This window comes from Emydura macquarii, unplaced genomic scaffold, assembly GCF_026122565.2.
Source record: "Emydura macquarii macquarii isolate MOO-44397 ecotype Brisbane River unplaced genomic scaffold, CSIRO-AGI_Emac_v2 contig_2381, whole genome shotgun sequence".
NCBI lineage: Eukaryota > Metazoa > Chordata > Testudines > Chelidae > Emydura > Emydura macquarii.
Genome location: NW_027132518.1, coordinates 17,267 through 37,801, shown reverse-complemented (window position 1 = coordinate 37,801; position 20,535 = coordinate 17,267). Strand labels below are relative to the sequence as shown.

Sequence of the window (20,535 nt, the reverse complement as noted above, 5' to 3'; positions counted from 1 at the left end):
ACCCTAAGGGACCCAAACCCTAACCCTGCCCAAACCCTAACCCTGCCAAACCCTAGGGACCGGCCCAAACCCTAACCCTGCAAACCCTAACCGAGACCCAAACCCTAGGGACCGAGACCCAAACCCTAACCGAAACCCTAGCCTGGCCAAACCCTAACCCTGGCCAAACCCTAACCCCAAACCCAAACCCTAAGGGACCGGCCCAAACCCTAACCCTGCCCTGGCCCTAGGGACCAAGACCCAAACCCTAAGGGACCTGGACCCAAACCCTAACCCTGCAAACCCTAACCCCCAAACCCTAGGGACCGAGACCCAAACCCTAACCCTGCCCAAACCCTAGGGACCGAGACCCAAACCCTAACCCTGGCCCAAACCCTAACCCCTGGCCCAAACCCTAACCAAGACCCAAACCCTAACCCGGACCCAAACCCTAACCCTGGACCCAAACCCTAACCCTGACCCAAACCCTAAGGGTAACCCTAACCCTAACCCTAACCCCAAACCCTAACCCTAACCCTAACCCTAACCCTAACCCAACCCTAACCCTAACCCCCTAACCCTAACCCTAGGGACCAAGACCCAAACCCTAAGACCCAAACCCTAACCCTGCACCGAAACCCTAACCCTAACCGAGACCCAAACCCTAACCCCCAAACCCTAGGGACCAAGACCCAAACCCTAGGGACCGAAACCCAAACCCTAACCCTAGGGACCGAAACCCAAACCCTAGGGACCAACCCAAACCCTAACCCTGCCCTAACCAAGACCCTAACCCTAGGGACCAAGACCCAAACCCTAACCCGAGACCCCCTAAACCCAAACCCTAGGGACCGCAAACCCAAACCCTAGGGACCGAGACCCAAACCCTGCAAACCCAAATCCTAAGGGGCCAGACCATGAGGCACTGGTATTAGGCATATTGTCTCATCCCACCCTTTCCCCTTCCTGTACACCTTTGCACCATGTTTTGAAATCAGCAGCGACACACAAAGCAGTCATCTCAAAGTACATATTTTATTTGGCAACACAACATTACAATACATCCAGCATGGAACACTCTTATACAGCTGACACACATTAACATGTTAGGGTTACATGACATCATCTTCAATTACCCTGCTCAACCTACATAACAACACATACGCCTTCCTGTCCACTTACTCATTTAAAAACACGATCTGCTCCCAGTACACAATCACACCCCACTACCATCTTTCCCACCCTGGGGTACAGCGCACCACAACTAGCCTGCACGTTCCCTCCCCACCTCTTACATGGCCAAAATAGTTAAGTCAAAGACTGTCCGGGACAGCCCCAACCCTGGTGCGGTGCAGCGAAACAGCCGAAAGGCTGACAAATTGCAACAAACGTCAGCCTTGGGGCTGTTTGACTGCACCGCACCAGGGTTGATAATCATCACAGAGATGATTGACAATTGAAAATGCTAGGAGGTGGATGACTCATGAGTCATCCGACCTAAATGCAAACCTGACTGATTACAAAAGTGCAAACACTACAGCAAAACATTCAATGTATTAACACATTACTATATCTATCTACAAAAGTTGTCAGATGACTGTCTGTCATACTGAACACAGATATAATATGTTGACTATGTCTATCTAAGTGACCCTCCCATGGCAAAGACACAAGTGATGTAAAACACCCAAAACATTACACATGACACTACAGATGTCAACAATGACTTCCAACCACTTCACCATGTTACAAATACTAATACCCCAAATACCAGTATCCTCAAATACTTGTACATATTACAAATCTCTACACAATGACGAGCCCATTGCTCCATTACAATCTAGCCCTGAACTTCAGAAGACGCTTCATATCAAACCCAGAAACACACATTATACATTTTAGCTCCCAAAAAAAACAAATACAAAAAGAAAGACACTGCAGTCTTCTCCTACAAACACTCATATCACAGGGCGATCTTCAGCTTCAAACTCCTTACCCCTGCAATGACATAAAACATTTCTCAACACCTGCAACCACCACAGGGCTGCTGCAAAACATATCAAATACAACCAGATACACAACTGTGATACCCACTGCCATGCACCCAGTGGAAGACCTTAACTGTGCCACACACAAACATCAACATCAATACACATACATACCTAGCAAAGCACTCAAGCGATCCATGACCACAGAACAGACTTCATCCTCAGCACACTTTCATTTCACCTGCTCTTTCCCAGACTTCACCACATCATCTTACAGAACCTAGAAAGACAAGACACATCATGATAAAACCCTTGAAATTGCACAACAGACTCCATGCACAACCACTCAAATCCTCTCCATTTATAAATATGAACCCACACTTTCAAACATGCCCTTATCCCTTTCCCCACACTCCAAATAGGATGCTCACGTCCTCTCAAGGTAACCAGCACCAAGGGGAGGACACCACAGGGAGGGACCAGACACCTGTGATTCAAAGCCATGGTGGGAGGAGGGGACCTCAAAGAACAGAGCATCTCCACTGACCCCACGGCCCCTGGCCCTGGGAGAGAAAGGCTCCCCACACACGGGGCCCCTCAACAACGGCTCGGACCCGCCAGCCCTTCAGCAGATACGTATCTTTTACGTTGGGACGGCAGCGGCCTCGCCCCAGCGCAGTACGACGTCCCCACCGAGCACGAACGCATCCGCACGCACGCAGCGACACTGGGACGCACAGACATCGGCTTCATGACCCTCGCCGTCACAGGGCGACTCATTACCGGAGGTGGCGGCTCTGCAAACGAACGGAAGAGGAACAAATTTTCACATCATGCTCCGCTCACGACACTCCACGTGGCACAATACGCAAAGTAAGCGAAGCGAACCAAGACATCGTTCACACAACACACCCCCAGCCAAACATCACCGTCCCCTCGGACCGCTCCCCACCTCCCATCGCTAAGTGGGATGCTCACGTCCTCTCGAGGCAACCAGCACCGAGGGGAGGACACCACAGGGAGGGACCAGACACCTGTGATTCAAAGCTGTGGTGGGAGGAGGGGACCTCGAAGAACGGAGCATCTCCACCAACCCGCAGCCCCTGGCCCCAGGAGACAAAGGCTCCCCCCCACACACACACACACACACACACACACACACACACCCCTCAACCTCAACAAGGGCTCAGACCTGCCAACCCCTCAGCAGATACGTATCTTTTACGTGTGGAGAGGGGCAGCCTCGCCCCAGGCATCGCACAGGGATGTCTTGACCAAGCGGGAGCGCGTCCGCACACACGCAGCAACGCCGGGATACAAGGACGGACGGACGGACGGACGGACATCACCTTCACAACCCTCGCCATCGCAGGACCACTCGCTACCGGAGGTGGCGGACGCTGCAAACAAACGGAAGGGGAACAATATTCACGTCATGCTCCGCTCACGAGGCTCCACGAGGCACAATACGCCACGTAAGCGACGCAAACCAAGGCGTCATTCACACCAGACACCCCCGGCCAAACATCACCGCCCCCTCGGACCGCTCCCCACCTCCCTTCCCTAAGTGGGATGCTCACATCCTCTGGAGGCAACCGGCACCGAGGGGAGGACACCACAGGGAGGGACCGGACACCTGTGGTTCAAAGCCGTGGTGGGAGGAGGGGACCTCGAGGAACGGAGCATCTCCCCTGACCCCACGCCCCGGGAGACAAAGGCTCCTCCCCCCCCGCCACACACACACACACACACACACACACACACACACACACACACACGGCCCCTCAACCTCAACAAGGGCTCGGACCTGCCAACCCTTCAGCAGATACGTATCTTTTATGTGCGGAGAAGGGCAGCCTTGCCCCAGGCATCACATTGGGACGTCTTGACCGAGCGGGAGCGCGTCCGCACACACGCAGCGACGCCAGGGCGCATGGACATCGCCTTCACAACCCTCGCCATCGCAGGACCACTCGCTACCGGAGGTGGCGGACTCTGCAAACAAACGGAAGGGGAACAATATTCATGTCATGCTCCGCTCACGAGGCTCCACGAGGCACAATACGCAAAGTAAGCGACACGAACCAAGGCGTCATTCACACAACACACCCCCAGCCAAACATCACCGTCCCCTCGGACCGCTCCCCACCTCCCTTCCCTAAGTGGGATGCTCACGTCCTCTCAAGGCAACCAGAACCGAGGGGAGGACACCACAGGGAGGGACCAGACACCTGTGATTCAAAGCTGTGGTGGGAGGAGGGGACCTCGAAGAACGGAGCATCTCCACCAACCCGCAGCCCCTGGCCCCGGGAGACAAAGACTCCCCCCACACACACACACACGCCCCTCAACCTCAACAAGGGCTCAGACCTGCCAACCCTTCAGCAGATACGTATCTTTTACGTGCAGAGAGGGGCAGCCTCGCCCCAGGCATCGCACTGGGACGTCTTGACCGAGCGGGAGCGCATTCGCACGCACACAGCAACGCCGGGACACAAGGACAGACGGACGGACATCACCTTCACAACCCTCGCCATCGCAGGACCACTCACTACCGGAGGTGGCGGACGCTGCAAACAAACGGATGGGAAACAATATTCACGTCATGCTCTGCTCACGAGGCTCCACGAGGCACAATACGCCATGTAAGCGACGCGAACCAAGGCGTCGTTCACACCAGACACCCCCGGCCAAACATCACGCCCCCTCGGACCGCTCCCCACCTCCCTTCCCTAAGTGGGATGCTCACGTCCTCTCAAGGCAACCAGAACCGAGGGGAGGACACCACAGGGAGGGACCAGACACCTGTGATTCAAAGCCATGGTGGGAGGAGGGGACCTCGAGGAACGGAGCATCTCCACTTACCCCACGCCCCCTGGCCCCGGGAGACAAAGGCTCCCCCCCCCCCACACACACACACACACACACACACACACACACACACACACACACGGCCCCTCAACCTCAACATGGGCTCAGACCTGCCAACCCCTCAGCAGATACGTATCTTTTACGTGTGGAGAGGGGCAGCCTCACCCCAGGCATCGCACAGGGATGTCTTGACCGAGCGGGAGCGCGTCCGCACACACGCAGCAACGCCGGGATACAAGGACGGACGGACGGACATCACCTTCACAACCCTCGCCATCGCAGGACCACTCGCTACCGGAGGTGGCGGACTCTGCAAACAAACGGAAGGGGAACAATATTCACGTCATGCTCCGCTCACGAGGCTCCACGGGCACAATACGCAAGGTAGCGACGCAAACCAAGGCGTCGTTCACACCAGACACCCCCGGCCAAACATCACCGCCCCCTCAGACCACTCCCCACCTCCCTTCCCTAAGTGGGATGCTCACGTCCTCTCGAGGCAACCGGCACCGAGGGGAGGACACCACAGGGAGGGACCGGACACCTGTGGTTCAAAGCCGTGGTGGGAGGAGGAGACCTCGAAGAACGGAGCATCTCCACTGACCCCACAGCCACACACACACAGAGAAAGGCTCCCCACACACACACACAGGAGCGCGTCCCACACGGCCCCTCAACAACAGGGGACTCAGACCCGCCAGCCCTTCAGCAGATACGTATCTTTTACGTTGGGACAGCGGCGGCCTCGCCCCAGGTATCGCAGTGGGACGTCCCCACCGAGCGGGAGCGCATCCGCACGCACGCAGTGACACCAGGACGCACAGACATCGCACAACCCTCGCCGTCACAGGGGACGACTCGTTACCGGAGGTGGCGGCTCTGCAAACGAACGGAAGAGGAACAAATTTTCAAGTCATGCTCCACTCGCGAGGCTCCACGCGGCACAATACGCAAAGTAAACGAAGCGAACCAAGACGTCGTTCACACAACACACCCCCAGCCAAACATCACCGTCCCCTCGGACCGCTCCCCCCCTCCCTTCCCTAAGTGGGATGCTCACGTCCTCTCGAGGCAACCGGCACCGAGGGGAGGACACCACAGGGAGGGACCGGACACCTGTGATTCAAAGCCGTGGTGGGAGGAGGAGACCTCGAAGAACGGAGCATCTCCACTTACCCCACGCCCCCTGGCCCCAGGAGACAAAGGCTCCCCCCCCCCACACACACACACGGCCCCTCAACCTCAACAAGGGCTCAGACCTGCCAACCCCTCAGCAGATACGTATCTTTTACGTGTGGAGAGGGGCAGCCTCACCCCGGGCATCGCACTGCGACCTTTTGACCAAGGGGCAGCGCGTCCGCACGCACACAGCGACGCCGGGACACAAGGACGGACGTACATCGCCTTCACAACCCTCGCCAACGCAGGACCACTCGCTACCGGAGGTGGCGGACTCTGCAAACGGAAGGGGAACAATATTCACATCATGCTCTGCTCACGAGGCTCCATGAGGCACAATACGCCAAGTAAGCGACGCAAACCAAGGCGTCGTTCACACCAGACACCCCCAGTCAAACATCACCATCCCCTCGGACCGCTCCCCACCTCCCTTCCCTAAGTGGGATGCTCACGTCCTCTCGAGGCAACCGGCACCGAGGGGAGGACACCACAGGGAGGGACCGGACACCTGTGATTCAAAGCCGTGGTGGGAGGAGGGGACCTCGAGGAATGGAGCATCTCCACCAACCCCGCAGCCCCTGGCCCCGGGAGACAAACGCTCCCCCCCCCCACACATGGCCCCTCAACACAGTCTTGGGCCTACCAAACCTTCAGCAGATACATATCTTTTACGTGCAGACAGCCACGGCTTTGCCCCATGCATCACAGTGGGGCATCTTCACCGAGCACAAATGCCAGACACGTAAATACAGCAATGCCAGGACAGACAGATGTCCTCTTCACAACCCTTCCCGTCACAGGGCGACTCACTACCGGACATGGAAGCCTATGGAAACAAACACAGAATGAACAATTATGAACAAGTTTTGAAGCTGATCTTCACTCACACGGCTCCACTCAGCTGAATATTCAATAGAAGCAATGGGAATGAAGTCACATTAAGAGAAAACACTGCATTTGGTAGGGACAGGTCCCGTAATGTTCAATTGGAAAGACTCCAACCCATACAGAAGACTGCTATGCTTTCAAAAGGGTCCAATGCTATTGACATATTACTGATACAGCTTCTGGTAAAAATACATTTCTAGTGTCAGAAATAACCCACAATTTTTCCCCCCAAAGAAAAACTACATAATGCATTAATCAGGCACAGTGTGCCCCACCTGGAAAACATGGAAAAGTACACTACACACAACTAAAGAAACAAATACATTACACTATCTACAAACACATCCCATATTCTAAAATAACAAAAATAACACATGCCACCTTAAACTGCTAACCCACAACAATACTTTCCAGGATACCAAGTTCCATACAGATACCTTGTTGCATCTCCTTGGAGCACCAAGAGGCTGAATGACTACCTCTCACAGGAGGCCAGCTTAAATACCCCTCAAGCTCCACCCCAATTTCCCAGCATACCTTGCAAGCCAAAGGAAGCTATAAAAAGAAGCTCATGGCACACAGAAACCCTTTAGTTCATTCTTACATCAGCAGCAGCAGCAAGATGTGCTCACCTTCAGTGCAATTCAAATTGACAGAAGATTCAAACATTCTCATCAGGTAAGACTATAGTTACCTTAATTCATACTTCCTAAAATGAAGACATTGCCAGCACCATGGGGTACACTCAGGGGGTTGCCACACGGCTTTGTTAGGGGTTAGGGAGGGGAATGATTGAGGCAGGGTGGGGAAAGGAGAGCCGTGCTCTGTGGGTGGAGGGGAGTGACTGGGCAAGGATGGGGGAGGGGAGCAGTGACTGGGGCAGGCAGGACAGGGTAGGGGAAGGAGTCACTGGGGCAGGATGGGGGAGGAGAGCTGTGCTCCGTGGGTGCAGGGAAGTGACTGGGGCACATGGGGTGTTGGGGGAGCCATACTTTGTGGGTGCAGGGGAATCAGTGACTGAGGGCACGATGGGAGAAGGGGAGCCATGCTGTGTGGGTGCAGGAGAGTGACTGGAGCAGGACGGGGAGGGGAGCAGTGTCTGGGGGAGGGGCATGAAGGGGGAGGGGTAGCAGGGACTGGGTCAGGACAGGACAAGTGGAGCCATGCTCTCTGGGTGCAGCAGACTGACTGGGGCAGCGTGGGGGAAGGGGAACTGTGCTCTGTGGGTAGAGAGGGAGCAGTGACTGGAGCAGCACAGGAGAAGGATAGCACTGACTGGGGCACGACAGGAGAAGGGGAGTTCTGCGGTGTGTGTGTGGAGGGGAATGACCGGGATAGGATGGGGTAGGGGGAGCAATGACTGGGTGAGGACGGGAAAAGGGGAGCCGTGCTCTGTGGGTGCAGGGGAGTGACTGGGGCAGGGGACTGACTGGAGCAGGGTGCAGAACAAGAAGGGGACCTGTGCTCTCTGCATGGAGGGCAGAGGATAAGGGATGGCAGTGTGTGTGGCGGGGACTGGGGCGGGGCAGGGGAAGGGGCAGGGTGGGGAGCCAGAGAGGAAGCAGTGACTGGGGCAGGACACAAGAACAGGAGAATGGGAGCTGTGCTGTCTGCAGTGCAGGGCAGTGAATAGGTCAGGATAAGGGATGGCAGCCGTTCTCTGTGTGTGGCAGAGGAGCACTGTCTGGCTCAGGAGAGGAGAGTGCACGATGGCAGTAGCTGTGCTCTGTGCTGTGGAGGGGAGTCACTGGGGCAGGGTGGGGAAAAGGGAGCTCTGCTCTGTGGGTAGAGAGGTAGCAGTGACTGGAGCAGGACAGGGGAAGGGGAGCTGTGTCAGTGGTTACAGAGGGAGCACTGACTGGGGCAGGATGGAGGAGGAGAGCAGTGATTGGGGCAGGCAGGACGGCAGAGTAGAGCTGTGCTCTGTGGGTGGAGGAAAGTGACTGGGGAGGACAGGGGACTGGGAGCCACGCTCCATGGATGGGGGAGTGACTGGGGCAGGATGGGGAACTGAGAGCAGCAACTGGGTCCGGACGGGAAGAGGGGAGCCATGCTCTGTGGGTGCAAGGGAGTGACTGGGGAAGGGTGGGGGAAGGGGAGTCGTGCTCTGTGAGTGCAGGGCAGTGACTGGCGCAGGGTGGGCGAAGCGGAGCTGTGCTCTTTGGCTAGAGAGGGAGCAGTGACTGGAGCAGGACAGGAGAACACGATCTGTGCTCTGTGGGTGCAGGGGAGTGACTGGTGCAGGACAGGGGACGGGGAGCCACGCCCCAGGGATGGGGGTGTGATTTCAGCAGGAGAGCGGAAGGGGTCAGGCAGGACAGGGGAGGACACCTGTGCTCTCTAGGTGCAGGGCACTGATTGGGACGGGATGGAGGACAGGTAGCATTGTCTCGGGCACACAGGACAGGGGAGGGAGAGCAGTGACTGGGTCAGGACAACAGAGGGGGAACCACCCTCTGTGGGAGCAGGGGAGTGACTGAGCAGGATGGGGGACGGGGAGCCACGCTCCATGGTTGAGGGTGTGATTTGAGGAGAACAGGGTAGGGGGTTGGGCAGGATGGGGGAGGGGAGCTTTGCTCTGTGGGTGCAGGGGAGTGATTGAGTCGGGATGGAGGACAGGGAGCAGTGACTGGGTCAGGACGGGAAAAGGGGAGCTGTGCTCCATGGGTGCTGGGGACTGACTGGGGCAAGGGATGGAGAGCTGCACTCCAGGGTTGGGGGCTGAGTGGGGCAGGATGGGAAAAGGGGATCCATGCTCCAGAGGATGGGGGAATGCCAGGGGGAGGATGCAGGAGGAATACCCATGCTTCAGGGGTGGGTAGGAGTAACTGACAGAAGAGGAGCCATGTGGTGTGTCTGTGCAGGGCAGTGACCATGGTAGGATGGGGTCAGGGCAGCAGTGACTGGGTCAGGATGGGAAAAGGGATGTAGGGGAGTGACTGCAGCACGATGGGAGAATGGGAGCTGTGCTTTTTGGGTGGACGAAAGGGACTGCGGCACGATGGAGGAGGAGAGCTTTGCTCTCTGGGTGCAGGCAACTTACTGGGTGAGGATGGGAGAATAGAAGCTGTGCTCTGTGGGTGTAGGGGGACCAGTGACTGGAGCATGACAGGAGAAGGGGAGCTGTGCTCTGTCAGTGGAGGAGAGTGACTGCGGCACGATGAGGGAGGAGAGCTTTGCTCTGTGGGTGCAGGGCAGTGACTGGGGCAGGAGGGGTATTGGGGGAGCCATGCTCTGTGGGTGCATGGCAGTGAGTGGGGCAGGATAGAGGAGGGGATGCAGTCAGTGTGTCGGGAGAAGGGGAGCCGTGCTCTGTGGGTGGAGGGGAGTGACTGGGGAAGGATGGAGGACGGGAGCAGTGACTGGGGCAGGCAGGACAGGGTAGGGGAAGGAGTCACTGGGGCAGGATGGGGGAGGAGAGCTGTGCTCTGTGGGTGCAGGGGAGTGACTGGGGCACAAGGGGTGTTGGGGGAGCCATACTCTGTGGGTGCTGGGGAATCAGTGACTGAAGGCACGATGGGAGAAGGGGAGCAATGCTAACTGGGTGCAGGAGAGTGACTGGAGCAGGACAGGGGAGGGGTGCCGTGTCTGGGGGGGGCATGACGGGGGACAGGAAGCAGGGACTGGGCCAGGACAGGACAAGTGGAGCCATGCTCTCTGGGTGCAGCGGAGTGACTGGGGCAGCGTGGGGGAAGGGGAACTGTGCTCTCTGGGTAGAGGGAGCAGTGACTGGAGCAGCACAGGAGAAGGATAGCACTGACTGGGGCACGACAGGAGAAGGGGAGTTCTGCGGTGTGTGTGTGGAGGGGAATGACCGGGATAGGATGGGGTAAGGGGAGCACTGACTGGGTGAGGACAGGAAAAGGGGAGCCGTGCTCTGTCGGCGCAGGGGACTGACTGGAGCAGGGTGCAGAAAGGGGAGCAGTGACTGGGGCGGGGCAGGGGAAGGGGAGCCATGACTGGGGCAGGACACAAGAAAGGGAGCTGTGCTGTCTGCGTGCAGGGCAGTGAATAGGTCAGGATAAGGGATGGCAGCCGTTCTCTGTGTGTGGCAGAGGAGCACTGTCTGGCTCAGGAGAGGAGACGGGTAGCTGTGCTCTGTGCGTGGAGGGGAGTCACTGGGGCAGGGTGGGGAAAAGGGAGCTCTGCTCTGTGGGTAGAGAGGTAGCAGTGACTGGAGCAGGACAGGGGAAGGGGAGCTGTGCTCAGTGGTTACAGAGGGAGCACTGACTGGGGCAGGATGGAGGAGGAGAGCAGTGATTGGGGCAGGCAGGACGGCAGAGTAGAGCTGTGCTCTGTGGGTGGAGGAAAGTGACTGGGGAGGACAGGGGACTGGGAGCCACGCTCCATGGATGGGGGAGTGACTGGGGCAGGATGGGGAACTGAGAGCAGCAACTGGGTCCGGACGGGAAGAGGGGAGCCATGCTCTGTGGGTGCAAGGGAGTGACTGGGGAAGGGTGGGGGAAGGGGAGTCGTGCTCTGTGAGTGCAGGGCAGTGACTGGCGCAGGGTGGGCGAAGCGGAGCTGTGCTCTTTGGCTAGAGAGGGAGCAGTGACTGGAGCAGGACAGGAGAACACGATCTGTGCTCTGTGGGTGCAGGGGAGTGACTGGTGCAGGACAGGGGACGGGGAGCCACGCCCCAGGGATGGGGGTGTGATTTCAGCAGGAGAGCGGAAGGGGTCAGGCAGGACAGGGGAGGACACCTGTGCTCTCTAGGTGCAGGGCACTGATTGGGACGGGATGGAGGACAGGTAGCATTGTCTCGGGCACACAGGACAGGGGAGGGAGAGCAGTGACTGGGTCAGGACAACAGAGGGGGAACCACCCTCTGTGGGAGCAGGGGAGTGACTGAGCAGGATGGGGGACGGGGAGCCACGCTCCATGGTTGAGGGTGTGATTTGAGGAGAACAGGGTAGGGGGTTGGGCAGGATGGGGGAGGGGAGCTTTGCTCTGTGGGTGCAGGGGAGTGATTGAGTCGGGATGGAGGACAGGGAGCAGTGACTGGGTCAGGACGGGAAAAGGGGAGCTGTGCTCCATGGGTGCTGGGGACTGACTGGGGCAAGGGATGGAGAGCTGCACTCCAGGGTTGGGGGCTGAGTGGGGCAGGATGGGAAAAGGGGATCCATGCTCCAGAGGATGGGGGAATGCCAGGGGGAGGATGCAGGAGGAATACCCATGCTTCAGGGGTGGGTAGGAGTAACTGACAGAAGAGGAGCCATGTGGTGTGTCTGTGCAGGGCAGTGACCATGGTAGGATGGGGTCAGGGCAGCAGTGACTGGGTCAGGATGGGAAAAGGGATGTAGGGGAGTGACTGCAGCACGATGGGAGAATGGAGCTGTGCTTTTTGGGTGGACGAAAGGGACTGCGGCACGATGGAGGAGGAGAGCTTTGCTCTCTGGGTGCAGGCAACTTACTGGGTGAGGATGGGAGAATAGAAGCTGTGCTCTGTGGGTGTAGGGGGACCAGTGACTGGAGCATGACAGGAGAAGGGGAGCTGTGCTCTGTCAGTGGAGGAGAGTGACTGCGGCACGATGAGGGAGGAGAGCTTTGCTCTGTGGGTGCAGGGCAGTGACTGGGGCAGGAGGGGTATTGGGGGAGCCATGCTCTGTGGGTGCATGGCAGTGAGTGGGGCAGGATAGAGGAGGGGATGCAGTCAGTGTGTCGGGAGAAGGGGAGCCGTGCTCTGTGGGTGGAGGGGAGTGACTGGGGAAGGATGGAGGACGGGAGCAGTGACTGGGGCAGGCAGGACAGGGTAGGGGAAGGAGTCACTGGGGCAGGATGGGGGAGGAGAGCTGTGCTCTGTGGGTGCAGGGGAGTGACTGGGGCACAAGGGGGTGTTGGGGGAGCCATACTCTGTGGGTGCTGGGGAATCAGTGACTGAAGGCACGATGGGAGAAGGGGAGCAATGCTAACTGGGTGCAGGAGAGTGACTGGAGCAGGACAGGGGAGGGGTGCCGTGTCTGGGGGGGGGCATGACGGGGGACAGGAAGCAGGGACTGGGCCAGGACAGGACAAGTGGAGCCATGCTCTCTGGGTGCAGCGGAGTGACTGGGGCAGCGTGGGGGAAGGGGAACTGTGCTCTCTGGGTAGAGGGAGCAGTGACTGGAGCAGCACAGGAGAAGGATAGCACTGACTGGGGCACGACAGGAGAAGGGGAGTTCTGCGGTGTGTGTGTGGAGGGGAATGACCGGGATAGGATGGGGTAGGGGGAGCACTGACTGGGTGAGGACAGGAAAAGGGGAGCCGTGCTCTGTCGGCGCAGGGGACTGACTGGAGCAGGGTGCAGAAAGGGGAGCAGTGACTGGGGCGGGGCAGGGGAAGGGGAGGAGACTGACTGGGGCAGGACACAAGAAAGGGAGCTGTGCTGTCTGCGTGCAGGGCAGTGAATAGGTCAGGATAAGGGATGGCAGCCGTTCTCTGTGTGTGGCAGAGGAGCACTGTCTGGCTCAGGAGAGGAGACGGGTAGCTGTGCTCTGTGCGTGGAGGGGAGTCACTGGGGCAGGGTGGGGAAAAGGGAGCTCTGCTCTGTGGGTAGAGAGGTAGCAGTGACTGGAGCAGGACAGGGGAAGGGGAGCTGTGCTCAGTGGTTACAGAGGGAGCACTGACTGGGGCAGGATGGAGGAGGAGAGCAGTGATTGGGGCAGGCAGGACGGCAGAGTAGAGCTGTGCTCTGTGGGTGGAGGAAAGTGACTGGGGAGGACAGGGGACTGGGAGCCACGCTCCATGGATGGGGGAGTGACTGGGGCAGGATGGGGAACTGAGAGCAGCAACTGGGTCCGGACGGGAAGAGGGGAGCCATGCTCTGTGGGTGCAAGGGAGTGACTGGGGAAGGGTGGGGGAAGGGGAGTCGTGCTCTGTGAGTGCAGGGCAGTGACTGGCGCAGGGTGGGCGAAGCGGAGCTGTGCTCTTTGGCTAGAGAGGGAGCAGTGACTGGAGCAGGACAGGAGAACACGATCTGTGCTCTGTGGGTGCAGGGGAGTGACTGGTGCAGGACAGGGGACGGGGAGCCACGCCCCAGGGATGGGGGTGTGATTTCAGCAGGAGAGCGGAAGGGGTCAGGCAGGACAGGGGAGGACACCTGTGCTCTCTAGGTGCAGGGCACTGATTGGGACGGGATGGAGGACAGGTAGCATTGTCTCGGGCACACAGGACAGGGGAGGGAGAGCAGTGACTGGGTCAGGACAACAGAGGGGGAACCACCCTCTGTGGGAGCAGGGGAGTGACTGAGCAGGATGGGGGACGGGGAGCCACGCTCCATGGTTGAGGGTGTGATTTGAGGAGAACAGGGTAGGGGGTTGGGCAGGATGGGGGAGGGGAGCTTTGCTCTGTGGGTGGGGAGTGATTGAGTCGGGATGGAGGACAGGGAGCAGTGACTGGGTCAGGACGGGAAAAGGGGAGCTGTGCTCCATGGGTGCTGGGGACTGACTGGGGCAAGGGATGGAGAGCTGCACTCCAGGGTTGGGGGCTGAGTGGGGCAGGATGGGAAAAGGGGATCCATGCTCCAGAGGATGGGGGAATGCCAGGGGGAGGATGCAGGAGGAATACCCATGCTTCAGGGGTGGGTAGGAGTAACTGACAGAAGAGGAGCCATGTGGTGTGTCTGTGCAGGGCAGTGACCATGGTAGGATGGGGTCAGGGCAGCAGTGACTGGGTCAGGATGGGAAAAGGGATGTAGGGGAGTGACTGCAGCACGATGGGAGAATGGGAGCTGTGCTTTTTGGGTGGACGAAAGGGACTGCGGCACGATGGAGGAGGAGAGCTTTGCTCTCTGGGTGCAGGCAACTTACTGGGTGAGGATGGGAGAATAGAAGCTGTGCTCTGTGGGTGTAGGGACCAGTGACTGGAGCATGACAGGAGAAGGGGAGCTGTGCTCTGTCAGTGGAGGAGAGTGACTGCGGCACGATGAGGGAGGAGAGCTTTGCTCTGTGGGTGCAGGGCAGTGACTGGGGCAGGAGGGGTATTGGGGGAGCCATGCTCTGTGGGTGCATGGCAGTGAGTGGGGCAGGATAGAGGAGGGGATGCAGTCAGTGTGTCGGGAGAAGGGGAGCCGTGCTCTGTGGGTGGAGGGGAGTGACTGGGGAAGGATGGAGGACGGGAGCAGTGACTGGGGCAGGCAGGACAGGGTAGGGGAAGGAGTCACTGGGGCAGGATGGGGGAGGAGAGCTGTGCTCTGTGGGTGCAGGGGAGTGACTGGGGCACAAGGGGTGTTGGGGGAGCCATACTCTGTGGGTGCTGGGGAATCAGTGACTGAAGGCACGATGGGAGAAGGGGAGCAATGCTAACTGGGTGCAGGAGAGTGACTGGAGCAGGACAGGAGGAGGGGTGCCGTGTCTGGGGGGGGGGCATGACGGGGGACAGGAAGCAGGGACTGGGCCAGGACAGGACAAGTGGAGCCATGCTCTCTGGGTGCAGCGGAGTGACTGGGGCAGCGTGGGGGAAGGGGAACTGTGCTCTCTGGGTAGAGGGAGCAGTGACTGGAGCAGCACAGGAGAAGGATAGCACTGACTGGGGCACGACAGGAGAAGGGGAGTTCTGCGGTGTGTGTGTGGAGGGGAATGACCGGGATAGGATGGGGTAGGGGGAGCACTGACTGGGTGAGGACAGGAAAAGGGGAGCCGTGCTCTGTCGGCGCAGGGGACTGACTGGAGCAGGGTGCAGAAAGGGGAGCAGTGACTGGGGCGGGGCAGGGGAAGGGGAGCCATGACTGGGGCAGGACACAAGAAAGGGAGCTGTGCTGTCTGCGTGCAGGGCAGTGAATAGGTCAGGATAAGGGATGGCAGCCGTTCTCTGTGTGTGGCAGAGGAGCACTGTCTGGCTCAGGAGAGGAGACGGGTAGCTGTGCTCTGTGCGTGGAGGGGAGTCACTGGGGCAGGGTGGGGAAAAGGGAGCTCTGCTCTGTGGGTAGAGAGGTAGCAGTGACTGGAGCAGGACAGGGGAAGGGGAGCTGCTCAGTGGTTACAGAGGGAGCACTGACTGGGGCAGGATGGAGGAGGAGAGCAGTGATTGGGGCAGGCAGGACGGCAGAGTAGAGCTGTGCTCTGTGGGTGGAGGAAAGTGACTGGGGAGGACAGGGGACTGGGAGCCACGCTCCATGGATGGGGGAGTGACTGGGGCAGGATGGGGAACTGAGAGCAGCAACTGGGTCCGGACGGGAAGAGGGGAGCCATGCTCTGTGGGTGCAAGGGAGTGACTGGGGAAGGGTGGGGGAAGGGGAGTCGTGCTCTGTGAGTGCAGGGCAGTGACTGGCGCAGGGTGGGCGAAGCGGAGCTGTGCTCTTTGGCTAGAGAGGGAGCAGTGACTGGAGCAGGACAGGAGAACACGATCTGTGCTCTGTGGGTGCAGGGGAGTGACTGGTGCAGGACAGGGGACGGGGAGCCACGCCCCAGGGATGGGGGTGTGATTTCAGCAGGAGAGCGGAAGGGGTCAGGCAGGACAGGGGAGGACACCTGTGCTCTCTAGGTGCAGGGCACTGATTGGGACGGGATGGAGGACAGGTAGCATTGTCTCGGGCACACAGGACAGGGGAGGGAGAGCAGTGACTGGGTCAGGACAACAGAGGGGGAACCACCCTCTGTGGGAGCAGGGGAGTGACTGAGCAGGATGGGGGACGGGGAGCCACGCTCCATGGTTGAGGGTGTGATTTGAGGAGAACAGGGTAGGGGGTTGGGCAGGATGGGGGAGGGGAGCTTTGCTCTGTGGGTGCAGGGGAGTGATTGAGTCGGGATGGAGGACAGGGAGCAGTGACTGGGTCAGGACGGGAAAAGGGGAGCTGTGCTCCATGGGTGCTGGGGACTGACTGGGGCAAGGGATGGAGAGCTGCACTCCAGGGTTGGGGGCTGAGTGGGGCAGGATGGGAAAAGGGGATCCATGCTCCAGAGGATGGGGGAATGCCAGGGGGAGGATGCAGGAGGAATACCCATGCTTCAGGGGTGGGTAGGAGTAACTGACAGAAGAGGAGCCATGTGGTGTGTCTGTGCAGGGCAGTGACCATGGTAGGATGGGGTCAGGGCAGCAGTGACTGGGTCAGGATGGGAAAAGGGATGTAGGGGAGTGACTGCAGCACGATGGGAGAATGGGAGCTGTGCTTTTTGGGTGGACGAAAGGGACTGCGGCACGATGGAGGAGGAGAGCTTTGCTCTCTGGGTGCAGGCAACTTACTGGGTGAGGATGGGAGAATAGAAGCTGTGCTCTGTGGGTGTAGGGGGACCAGTGACTGGAGCATGACAGGAGAAGGGGAGCTGTGCTCTGTCAGTGGAGGAGAGTGACTGCGGCACGATGAGGGAGGAGAGCTTTGCTCTGTGGGTGCAGGGCAGTGACTGGGGCAGGAGGGGTATTGGGGGAGCCATGCTCTGTGGGTGCATGGCAGTGAGTGGGGCAGGATAGAGGAGGGGATGCAGTCAGTGTGTCGGGAGAAGGGGAGCCGTGCTCTGTGGGTGGAGGGGAGTGACTGGGGAAGGATGGAGGACGGGAGCAGTGACTGGGGCAGGCAGGACAGGGTAGGGGAAGGAGTCACTGGGGCAGGATGGGGGAGGAGAGCTGTGCTCTGTGGGTGCAGGGGAGTGACTGGGGCACAAGGGGTGTTGGGGGAGCCATACTCTGTGGGTGCTGGGGAATCAGTGACTGAAGGCACGATGGGAGAAGGGGAGCAATGCTAACTGGGTGCAGGAGAGTGACTGGAGCAGGACAGGGGAGGGGTGCCGTGTCTGGGGGGGCACGGGGGACAGGAAGCAGGGACTGGGCCAGGACAGGACAAGTGGAGCCATGCTCTCTGGGTGCAGCGGAGTGACTGGGGCAGCGTGGGGGAAGGGGAACTGTGCTCTCTGGGTAGAGGGAGCAGTGACTGGAGCAGCACAGGAGAAGGATAGCACTGACTGGGGCACGACAGGAGAAGGGGAGTTCTGCGGTGTGTGTGTGGAGGGGAATGACCGGGATAGGATGGGGTAGGGGGAGCACTGACTGGGTGAGGACAGGAAAAGGGGAGCCGTGCTCTGTCGGCGCAGGGGACTGACTGGAGCAGGGTGCAGAAAGGGGAGCAGTGACTGGGGCGGGGCAGGGGAAGGGGAGCCATGACTGGGGCAGGACACAAGAAAGGGAGCTGTGCTGTCTGCGTGCAGGGCAGTGAATAGGTCAGGATAAGGGATGGCAGCCGTTCTCTGTGTGTGGCAGAGGAGCACTGTCTGGCTCAGGAGAGGAGACGGGTAGCTGTGCTCTGTGCGTGGAGGGGAGTCACTGGGGCAGGGTGGGGAAAAGGGAGCTCTGCTCTGTGGGTAGAGAGGTAGCAGTGACTGGAGCAGGACAGGGGAAGGGGAGCTGTGCTCAGTGGTTACAGAGGGAGCCTGACTGGGGCAGGATGGAGGAGGAGAGCAGTGATTGGGGCAGGCAGGACGGCAGAGTAGAGCTGTGCTCTGTGGGTGGAGGAAAGTGACTGGGGAGGACAGGGGACTGGGAGCCACGCTCCATGGATGGGGGAGTGACTGGGGCAGGATGGGGAACTGAGAGCAGCAACTGGGTCCGGACGGGAAGAGGGGAGCCATGCTCTGTGGGTGCAAGGGAGTGACTGGGGAAGGGTGGGGGAAGGGGAGTCGTGCTCTGTGAGTGCAGGGCAGTGACTGGCGCAGGGTGGGCGAAGCGGAGCTGTGCTCTTTGGCTAGAGAGGGAGCAGTGACTGGAGCAGGACAGGAGAACACGATCTGTGCTCTGTGGGTGCAGGGGAGTGACTGGTGCAGGACAGGGGACGGGGAGCCACGCCCCAGGGATGGGGGTGTGATTTCAGCAGGAGAGCGGAAGGGGTCAGGCAGGACAGGGGAGGACACCTGTGCTCTCTAGGTGCAGGGCACTGATTGGGACGGGATGGAGGACAGGTAGCATTGTCTCGGGCACACAGGACAGGGGAGGGAGAGCAGTGACTGGGTCAGGACAACAGAGGGGGAACCACCCTCTGTGGGAGCAGGGGAGTGACTGAGCAGGATGGGGGACGGGGAGCCACGCTCCATGGTTGAGGGTGTGATTTGAGGAGAACAGGGTAGGGGGTTGGGCAGGATGGGGGAGGGGAGCTTTGCTCTGTGGGTGCAGGGGAGTGATTGAGTCGGGATGGAGGACAGGGAGCAGTGACTGGGTCAGGACGGGAAAAGGGGAGCTGTGCTCCATGGGTGCTGGGGACTGACTGGGGCAAGGGATGGAGAGCTGCACTCCAGGGTTGGGGGCTGAGTGGGGCAGGATGGGAAAAGGGGATCCATGCTCCAGAGGATGGGGGAATGCCAGGGGGAGGATGCAGGAGGAATACCCATGCTTCAGGGGTGGGTAGGAGTAACTGACAGAGAGGAGCCAGGAGCCATGTGGTGTGTCTGTGCAGGGCAGTGACCATGGTAGGATGGGGTCAGGGCAGCAGTGACTGGGTCAGGATGGGAAAAGGGATGTAGGGGAGTGACTGCAGCACGATGGGAGAATGGGAGCTGTGCTTTTTGGGTGGACGAAAGGGACTGCGGCACGATGGAGGAGGAGAGCTTTGCTCTCTGGGTGCAGGCAACTTACTGGGTGAGGATGGGAGAATAGAAGCTGTGCTCTGTGGGTGTAGGGGGACCAGTGACTGGAGCATGACAGGAGAAGGGGAGCTGTGCTCTGTCAGTGGAGGAGAGTGACTGCGGCACGACGATGGGAGGAGGAGAGCTTTGCTCTGTGGGTGCAGGGCAGTGACTGGGGCAGGAGGGGTATTGGGGGAGCCATGCTCTGTGGGTGCATGGCAGTGAGTGGGGCAGGATGGGGGGGGATGCAGTCAGTGTGTCGGGAGAAGGGGAGCCGTGCTCTGTGGGTGGAGGGGAGTGACTGGGGAAGGATGGAGGACGGGAGCAGTGACTGGGGCAGGCAGGACAGGGTAGGGGAAGGAGTCACTGGGGCAGGATGGGGGAGGAGAGCTGTGCTCTGTGGGTGCAGGGGAGTGACTGGGGCACATGGGGTGTTGGGGGAGCCATACTCTGTGGGTGCAGGGGAATCAGTGACTGAGGGCACGATGGGAGAAGGGGAGCCATGCTGTGTGGGTGCACGAGAGTGACTGGAGCAGGACGGGGAGGGAGCGTGTCTGGGGGAGGGGCATGACGGGGGAGGGGTGCTCTCTGCAGGGACTGGGGCAGGACAGGACAAGTGGAGCCATGCTCTCTGGGTGCAGCAGTGGAGCTGGGGCACGTGGTGTGGAGAAGGGGATGCTCTGTGGGTGGGAGCAGGGACTGACTGGGGCAGGGTGGGTGGAAGGGGAACTGTGCTCTGTGGGTGAGAGGGAGCAGTGACTGGAGCAGGATGGGAAGGGATAGCACTGACTGGGGGACAGGGAAGGGGAGCCGTGCTCTGTGTGTGTGGAGGGGAACTGACCGGGATAGGATGGGGTAGGGGGAGCAGACTGGGTGAGGACACTGGGGCAGGGGGGAGCTGTGCTCTGTGGGTGCAGGGGAGTGACTGGTGCAGGAGTGGAGGGAAGGGGAGCAGTGACTGGGGCAAGGATTGAGGGGGGGGAGCAGACTGGGGCAGGCAGACACAAGAGAATAGGGGAAAGTGCTCTGTGCATGCAGGGCAGTGACTGGGGCAGGACAGTGGAGGAGGAGCTGTGCTCTGTGAGTGGAGCGGAGTGACTGGGGCAGGA

General features: G+C 59.6%; 2 long non-coding RNA genes across 2 annotated transcripts; both read right to left on the bottom strand.

Annotated features, from left to right (window-relative positions):
- Positions 1-995: 995 nt before the first annotated feature.
- On the bottom strand, positions 996-2,602 carry LOC137161850 (uncharacterized). The gene is made up of 2 exons (XR_010922199.1): positions 2,142-2,602; positions 996-1,977 (listed from the first exon to the last, which is right to left on the bottom strand). It is a non-coding gene; the product is annotated as an uncharacterized lncRNA (long non-coding RNA).
- A 3,442-nt stretch (positions 2,603-6,044) lies between these two features.
- LOC137161849 (uncharacterized) lies at positions 6,045-7,367 on the bottom strand. The gene is made up of 3 exons (XR_010922198.1): positions 7,343-7,367; positions 6,661-6,843; positions 6,045-6,293 (listed from the first exon to the last, which is right to left on the bottom strand). It is a non-coding gene; the product is annotated as an uncharacterized lncRNA (long non-coding RNA).
- Between the last annotated feature and the right edge of the window lie 13,168 nt (positions 7,368-20,535).